Below are 9764 nucleotides of genomic sequence, written 5' to 3' on the forward strand. Positions count from 1 at the left end.
GCAACAACAACAACAACAACAACAAAAGACAAAAAAAAAAAAAACTAGACACGGTGCTTGAGAATCTACTCCCAAAGTAAGTCCATCGGTTCCCATGCTCTGGACAGTTCCCGTTTTTACCAGTTGTACCATGGCATTTGTTGGTAATGAATTTGTGGTCAGCAATCAAGTCTTTCTTTTTTTCCTCCATAAACCAACTAATCAAACCCAGCTTCCCTTCCATATCGGGTCCTTGCAAGGTTGATTTAATACAGATGTCTGTTGACCTTTATCTTATTGTATTTCCATGATATTTTTAAATTTTGTCAAAATAAACCTTTGGACTTTCATTTTTATGTGCAAACAAAATAAGCAAGCCTTCTGTCTGTTCAAAATATTGAATAAGGTTGGACCTTAGATAGAACCCACTAGTAACCAGTAGAAATTTCTCTCTAAGGGGTCAGAGGTCCAGTAGCCAGGAGTCTTGATATGGTTGTTTAAACAGATAGGAGCTCATCATTGCTGTTCAGTGACCTGGTAGTATGTAGTATCCTGAAGCTGGAACTTCTGTTTCCTCATCCTTTTTCCTCTTCTGAATGGTTCCCATTGTATTCTTGACCCCAAGTTCACTGAAAACTTTTGCAAGACCCTACTTTTATTCATCCAACACATATTTATGGGTATCTGCTTTTTTGCCAAAGTTGGTGTTGAGGTTATAATGGTGATGAAAAAGAGACACAGTCTTGGATTTTCCTGGTGGCTCAGTTGATTAAGGATCAGCATGGTCACTGCTGTGGTGCAGGTTTGATCCCTGGCCCAGGGACCTCTGCATGTCATGGGCAGAGAGTGAGAAAGAGAGGGAGGGGGAGGGAGGGAGAGAAAGAGATAGGGACAATCTCAACACCACCCCCACCCCCACCCCCGGAAACTTACAGGCTGGAAGGTAAGGTAGTCATGAATCACATAAACTCACAAAGATAAAATCCCAACTGTAATAAGTCCTATGAAGGAGAGATACAGTGTGTTGAGAGGGTATAATGGTGAAATTTGATCTAGTCTGGGAGAGTAGGCTTTCCTAATTCAGTGAAATTAGATCTAAGACCTTAAGGATAAATGGAAATTAACTTAGTTGAATATGGGCAGAAGGAAAATGTTCCAGGCAGAGGAATCATTAAGTGCAAAGGCCCTGTAGTGGAAGAGAGGAGGTTTTATTCAAGGAAGTAGAAGATGACCATTCGTATGGAGAACTACAGGAAGCAAGGCGGGGATGAGGCTGGGGACCAACCATTCAGGACCTTATCTCTCTGTCCTGCTATTTCTTTGGAAGAAGGAATACTCTTCTAGAGAAGCTTCAGTCACAAGTCTTGCTCTAGTATTTACTATAGTATAATATCTAGTATTATGAAATACTGTTTTGTTTTCTTGGCTTACTCTGTGCTTTGTTGTGTGGACATCACAGGTCACAAGTGGTACTGTTCATCAGCTTCCTGCTCTACCTTCCAACCCCAAGAATTACTGAGTACTTCTTCCTTCACACTGATACTGTCTTTGTCCCAATTTTTCATCACACTATCTGTTTTTTCCTTCATTTTTTAAAGTTTTATTGAGGTATAGTTGATTACACACTGTTTTAAAAGTTTTGAGTGGCTTATTCTTTTATCCTTTAAAATTTCGATGAGGGTATTTTCACTTTGGATGATAGTTTGGGAGTATTTATTAACTATTAAAAATGCTTATAACTCATGACCCAGTCACACATCTTTTAGGTTATATATTCTAGAGCTGTGAATTTTAAAGTTTGGCCCTTGAACCAGCATCATTAGCATCACCTGAGAACTTGTTAAAAATGCAGATGCTCAGGTCCCACCCAGATCTACTAAATCAAACTGAGTGGTGCCCAGCAATCTGTGATTTTAAAAGCTCACCAGCTGATTCTGATACATAACTAAACTTTGAAGAAAAAAAAAAACTAAAGAAATATCTGCATACATTGTATCAGATAACTTTCTCCACAAGTATTTATTTAGTTAGTTGGCAAGTCTAGATTGGCAACTTTGGCTGGATCAGCTAGGCAGTGCTGATTTCCTCTGGATCTGTCATGTTCAGCAGTTTGCTGCTGGGTTAGCTAAGGGCTTGCTGATATACGATGCCCTCAGCTGGCACAGCTCAACTCTTGTTCCATGTGGTCTCTCTTTCTCCAATAGGCTAGCCTGGGTTGGTTCACCTGGTGGCTGGACAGAGATCCAAGAGATAGAAAGCAGAAATATTCAAGGCTTCTTGAGGAGTTCCTGCTGTATCACAGTGGGTTAAGAATCTGACTGTAGTGGCCGGGTCACTGCATAGGCGCAGGTTCCATCCCCAGCCTGGTGCAGTGGGTTAAAGGATCTGGCATTGCAACAGCTGCAGCTTGAATTCCATCCCTGGCCTGGGAACTTCCATATGCAGCTCTAAAAGGGAAAAAAACAAAAACAAAAAAACAAGGCCTCTTGAGGCCTAAGCTTGAAATTGGCACACTGTTATGTCTGGTGCATTCTATTGGCTGAATTAAATCCAAGGCCATCCTAGATTCAAGGGCAAGAGAAAAGGACTTTACCTGTTGGTGGGGAGAGAAAATCACTTTGCAAAGTGTGTGGTTACAGGGAAGGGACAGATTGTGATTCCTTTTTTTTTTTTTTTTTTTGCCATCTTCTACACATGTGCATATAAAAACAATACAAAGCTTTTACTGCAGCATTTTTGATGATAGCAAAACAGTGAAAACAACCTAAATACTCTTCTAAGAGGATGGGCAAATTGTGGCACATTCACACCATGGAATACTATATATCCATTGAAAGCAATGAACTAGATCTCTTTCTAGGTCAACTAGAAGAGATAGAGAACAAAAAAACCTTTTTTAATGAAGAAAGAAAACAAGAGCCATTTGTACAGAATAATAGTATTCACATATTTTAAAAACCTACATAATAGGATTTCCTGTTGTGGTGCAGCAGAAATGAATCCAACTAGTATCCACAGGTGCGGCCCGAACAAGCAAAAAAAAAAAAAAAAAACCTACACAATATCACATATTTCTGATTTGTATTTTTCAGATCGCAGCTGTAGCATATGGAATTTTCCAGGCCAGGGGTCAAATCGAATCAGAGCTGCAGCTGCCAGCCTACACCACATCCACAGCAATGCTGAATCAGAGCTGAGTCTGTGACCGACAGCACAGCTCACAGCAACACTGGATCTTTAACCCACTGAGAGAGGCCAGGGATTAAACCCATGCCTTCATGAATACTAGCAGCGTTCATAACCCCCTGAGCCACAACAGGAAACCTTTGATGGGTATATGTTTATGTTTATGAAAGTATTATAGCCAGTCTAGTAGTATATACATCTAACTTATAGTAGTGATTACTCTTGGAGAGTGGGAAAGGAGGCAAGAATTAAAAGTGGTAGTCAGAGAGGATATTAGTTTTATCTGTTAGGTCCTCATTAAAAAGATACATTTAGGAGTTCCCGTCGTGGCGCAGTGGTTAACGAATCCGACTAGGAACCATGAGGTTGCGGGTTCGGTCCCTGCCCTTGCTCAGTGGGTTAACGATCCGGCGTTGCCGTGAGCTGTGGTGTAGGTTGCAGACGCGGCTCGGATCCCGCGTTGCTGTGGCTCTGGCGTAGGCCGGTGGCTACAGCTCCGACTGGACCCCTAGCCTGGGAATCCCCATATGCCGCGGGAGCGGCCTAAGAAATAGCAAAAAGACCAAAAAAAAGAAAAAAGAAAAAAAAAGATACATTTATATGTATTCTGTGAAATTAAAATTTTAAAAATAAAACACAACTTTCATTGGAAACTCATTTCAAGAAAAGTTTCTTGTCTGACAGTTCTTCCAGGTCATTATGACATTGTCATTCACTCAACTACGTTTAGTGAATATTGCTGTGCTGAAGCACTGTACTAGCTGCTAAGAGCACACAATTCTTTGCCAAGTTCCTGTTATTTTAGTCTCTAAGTCCTTCAGTTTCTGACCCATATATTCAGATTCTTTAGTGAGAAATTCCAGGTTTTTTTCCTGACTGTTTCATGGAGTCACATGTGTATCAATAGAAAAGACTGTGATTGGTGGTGCTTAACCAGATCTGGATATGGGAAGATGCACACCTCCCGGTGAATCTTGTCACAGCAAAGCTCACAGCTCTTAGGAGGGATCACACACTGTATTAGCATTGTATTCATTTCCATCCCATCCCTACACATCTTGCAAAATCTACTCTCAGAAAGCTTGCCTCCAAAGCTTTCATTGAGCAGAGGACAAAGGGCCATGTGACTTGTCCATACTTGTCACAATGATTGGGTGACAGCTAGACCCTTACCCAAGGTAGGCCAAATCAGATTCTCTGTCCCAGAACTTTGTAACTGTGGTACAAAAATTCTGGTCAGTTTTCTTTGAGTGATTGGCCTGGCAGATGCTGGAGAACCAGATGGCCACCTTTCCCCTCGTGCACTGAGAAATAGAGAAAACTGGTCTGCAAAGAGGAGGATAAGAGAGATGTGCAGAGGTGAGAGGCCATGCTGCAAGGCATACTGTTAGTTAGATAGTTACCTAGTTAGTCAGTTAAACAGTTGAGAATAGGAGTTGCTTTAGATTTGAGGTTCAGGTTCCAGCTTTCAGATGACCATGATCCTGGTGTTTAGGGGAATGTCTGTAAAAATCTATTTAAATATTCCAATAATCTCCCCAGTTCTTTTCTTTATTTTCTTTTTTTTTTCACCAAAATTAGTCTGAATGGGTTTCCACTACTTCTAATCAAATAATCCTTTACTACAGCACCAATGGTCACAAAGCACGTCCTCTACCTGAGGAGGTAACCTGTCCTTTCATGCCAGAGCGTGCAAATCTATCTTTGAGATCATGACACATGACATTCTTCTAAATGTGTGGAACGGCATTCTGTATAGGAAAAGTCTCATATAGGGGATAGCTTTGACAGTTTAGATTTCTTGTTTTCTCTATTTTCACAATTTTTTACATCTAAATAATCTACGGGTCAAAAAGGAAGCCTCAAGAAAAATTCTAAAAATACACTGAACTGAATGAAAGTGAAATACAACATATCAAATTTGTGGAACATAGATAAGGCAGTGCTAAGAGGGTATTTTACAACACTGAATGCTATAAATTGGGAGCTGCTATATATTAGGAAAGAGTAAATGTCTCAAATCAATACTCTACACTCCCACATAGAAAAAGAGAAAAATAAAACCAAAGCATCAAAAGAAAGAGAATAATAAAGAGCATATATCAATAAAATTGAAAAAAAGAGAAAATAAATGAAAAAAGGGATGGTTCTTTGAAAAGATCAATAAAGTTGGCACAATTTATCCAGTGTATATTTTGGATAGCCTACAACTATTAAGAAAATTGAATTTATTTAAAAACTCTCCCAAATGAAATCCCCAGGTCCAGATGGTTTTACTAGAGAATTCTGAATGTTTAAATAAGAACTAACATTAATTTTATACAATCTCTTCTAAAAAATAGAAGAGACGGGAATACATATATATATATAGGTAGTACAAAATGCCACAAAAAAGAAAATTATAGCTCAATATGCCTCAGGAATATAGATCCAAAATTCTTAATAAAATATTACCAAATAAAATTAAACACTATATAAAAAGAATTATACTCCATGACCAAATGAGGTTTGTTCCAAGGATTCAAGATTGATTTAATCTTTAAAAATCAATCAGTATAATCCATCATATTAACATGCTAAAGAAGAAAAAAATCCCATGATAATATTAATTGATGTAGAGAAATCGAAAAAATTCAATACTTTTTTTTGGCTCCCTGTAGAATGTGCAAGTTCCCAGGCCCGGTATCAAACCTGAGCCACAGTAATTACAAGACACAGCAGTGAAGCGACAATGACAAATCCTTAACCACTAGGACAACAGGGAACTCCTCCACGCCTTTCCGTAGTAAACTCTTAGAAACATAGGAGTAGACAGGAACTTGATCAACTTGCTAAAGAGCATCTACCAAAAAATCAACAGTTAACATTATATCCCATGGGAAATGGCTGAATGCTTTCCTCCTAAGATTAAGAATATGGTTAAGTATATGTTCTCACCATTCTTATTCACCATAGTGCTAGAAATTCTAGCCAGTACAATAGGCAGGAAAGGAAATAAAAGGTATACAGATCAGAAATGAAGAGATAAAACTGTCTCTATTTGCAGATGACTTAATTATCTAGGTAGAAAATCCCAAAAGGAATCTTAAAAACAAACAAAATCTCCCAGAACTAATAAGTGAGTCCAGCAAAGTCATAGGATGTAAGAAAAGCATACAAATATCAATCATATTTCTACATAATAGCAATTTGGAACCAAAATTTTAAATGCAATACTATGTTTTATCACTTCAAAAAAAATCCCCCAAATTTTAGGTATAAATCCATCAAAATATGTGCAGGACTTATATCCTGAAAACTATATAATAGTGATGAAAGAAATCAGTTAAGATCTAACTGAATGGAGAGACATACAATATTCATGGATTGGAAGATTCAACATAGTAAATATGTGAATTCTCCTTAAACTGATAGACAAGCTTAAAACAATACCTATTAAAATCCCAGGGAGAGATTTTTTAGCTGTAGATAAAAAATATATATTAAAATTTATATGGAAATACAAAGAAACCAGAATAGATAAAACAATTTTTTTTGCCACACCCAAGTTATATGGAAGTTCCCAGACCAGGGATTATATCTGAGCTATAGATGTGACCTACACCTTAGCTGTGGCAGCATAGATCCTTAACCTACTGTGCTGGGCTGGGACCTAACCTGCACTGCCACAGAGACAATGCAGGATCCTTAACCTACTGCGCCACAGTGGGAATACTGAAAATAGATAAAATGATTTTGAAAAAATAGAATAAAATGGGTTAAGTTAGCCTACCTGATGACAAGACATACTATATAGCATAGTATTCAAGACTGTGTGGTAGTGACAAAGGGATTGTGATACAGATCAATGAAATAGAATAGAGAACATAGAAAAAGACCAACACAAATACGTCCAACTGATTTTTGACAATTATGCAAAAGTTATTCAATGGAAGAAAAATATTCTTTTTAAAAAATTATGTTGGAAAAATTGGATATTCACAGGCCAAAAAATGAGGGGAGGGAGAGGGCCTAAGTCTAACACTTTATATAAAAGTTTACTTAAAATGGATCATGCTCTTACATGTAAAACTAAAAAATTTAGAAAAAACTTTGAAGAAAAATTTCTGGGGCCTGGAGCTACTGAAAGAATCCATAGACTTGACACCAAAACATGATTCATAAAAGGAAAAATGAATAAACTTGACTCAATCAAAATAAAAAATTTATGCTCTGAGAAAGACTATTAAAAGGATTTAAAAAAAGCAAGCTCTAGAGTGGGAGAAAATATTTGCAAACCATATATCCAATAAAGGACTAATATCTAGAATGTTTATATTTTTGTCTTTTTAGGGCTGCAACCAGGGCATATGGAAGTTCCAGGCTGGGGACAAACTGGAGCTGCAGCTGCCAGCCTGTGCCACAGCCAGAGAAATGCCAGCTCTGAGCTGCGTCCTCAATCTACACTGCAGTTTGCAGCAACGCCAGATCCTTAACCCACTGAGTGAGGCCAGGGACCAAACCTGTATGTCTTGGATACTAGTCGGGTTCTTAACCTGCTGAGCCACAATGGGAACTCTCAGTATCTAGAATAGTTAAAGAATACTCAAAACTCAACAGTAAAAAACAAAACCAAAACAAATAAACACAAAAATACCTCAAAAATAAACAAGTGATACAATTATAAAACAAACAAACAAACAAAAACCCAAACGATACAATTGTATTGTGTACAATTAGAATACATGGCCAGAAGACATAAAGAGACATGTTCACTGAAGAGGATATACAGATGGCAAATAAGCACATGAAAAGTTGGTTCGATATTCTTTTTTTTCTTTTTAGGGCTACACCCATGGCATATGGAGGTTCCCAGTCTAGGGGGTCCAATCAGAACTATAGCTGCCAGCCTATGCCCCAGCCACAGCAACTCAGGATCTGAGCGGTGTCTGTGACCTACACCACAGCTCACGGCAATGCCCGATCCTTAACCCACTGAGTAAAGCCAGGAATCAAACCCACAACCTCATGGTTCCTAGTTGGATTCGTTTCTGCTGCGCCATGATGGGAACTCCAAAAATTGTTCAATATTATTTCACTAAAGAAGTGAAAATTAAAATTACAATGGAACATAAGTACATGTCTATTGAAATGGTAAAAACAGTGACAACACCAAATGCTGGCAAGGATGCAGAGAAACTGAATTCCTCATACATTGCTGGCAAGAATGTAAAATATATTTTATATTTTATATATAACAACTCTGAAAAATAGTTTGCCAGCTTCTTAAAAACAAAAAGCCTAAACATACAACCTCAGTATGACCCAATATTTGCAATTCTGAGCACTTAGCCCAAAGAAATGAGATTTTCATACAAAAGCCTGTACATGAATCTTTTTTTTTTGTCTTTTTGCCTTTTCTAGGGCCACACCTGTGGCATATGGAGATTCCCAGGTTAGGGGTCTAATCAGAGCTGTAGCTGCCGGCCTATGCCAGAGCCACAGCAATGCCAGATCTGAGCCACATCTGCGACCTATACCACAGCTCAAGGCAACGCCAGATTCTTAATCCTGCTGAGCAAGGCCAGGGATCAAACCTGCAACCTCATGGTTCCTAGTCGGATTTGTTAACCACTGAGCCATGACGGGAACTTCCTGTACATGAATCTTTATACCAGCTTTATTCATAATAGTCCAAATTGGAAGCAACCCAGATGTCCTTCAATGAGTGAAGGGTTTTAAAAAAACTGTGGTACAGCCATGACATGGAATACTACTCAGCCGAAAAAAGGAACAAACTATTGATACACACAACGACTTGGATGGATCTCCAGATAATTATACTGGATAAAAGCAATTCTCAAAGGCATGTATCTGTATGATTCCATTTATATAATATACTCGAAATGACAAAATTATAGAAATAGAGAATTAGTGTTTGCCCAGGGTTAAGGAAGGGCTAGGAGTGAGATGGAAGTAGATGTTCCTTTAAAAAGGCAACAGGAGGGATCTGTGTGGTGATGGAACTTTTCTGTTTCTCGATGTATCAGTTGTCAGTATCCTGGTTGTAATTAATGTACTATAGTTTTGCAAGATGTTACCATGGGGAAATTGGGAAAAGAGTACACAGGATCTTTCTGTCTTATTTCCTAGAACTGCATGTGAACCTACAATTATTTAAAAAAAAAATACAACTTATTTCAAGGTAAGAGATGTGGTAGGAATCAGGATGAATATTCTGAAACTCAAATACAATATTTATCCTCTACTTGAAATGCTTTAAAACTCCCTTTACCAACAGGAGAAAGTCCAGACTCCTGTGGTTAGGCAAGTGGATAACCTATTGAGAAAAACTTTTTGCCCCAGAGGGAAAAAACCCAACAACATTCTGCCAAGGAATGAACCACATTTTCACCCCTGCGAAGAGGGTAGCCAGACCTCTGGGTGTTGAAGGTCTGGGCTTTCCTAACCCCTCAGTGGGTAGCTAACCATTCTAATTGGTCATCTGAGAGGTCTCAGACCAATGAAGTATAAACAGAGAAGGTTTTGTCTTTCCTAGCTGTCTCATTTGCTCGGCCAAATCCCTTTCCAACTGGGCAGAGAACTTTCATGACGGAAAT

The sequence above is a fragment of the Phacochoerus africanus genome, chromosome 2, assembly GCF_016906955.1.
Source record: "Phacochoerus africanus isolate WHEZ1 chromosome 2, ROS_Pafr_v1, whole genome shotgun sequence".
NCBI lineage: Eukaryota > Metazoa > Chordata > Mammalia > Artiodactyla > Suidae > Phacochoerus > Phacochoerus africanus.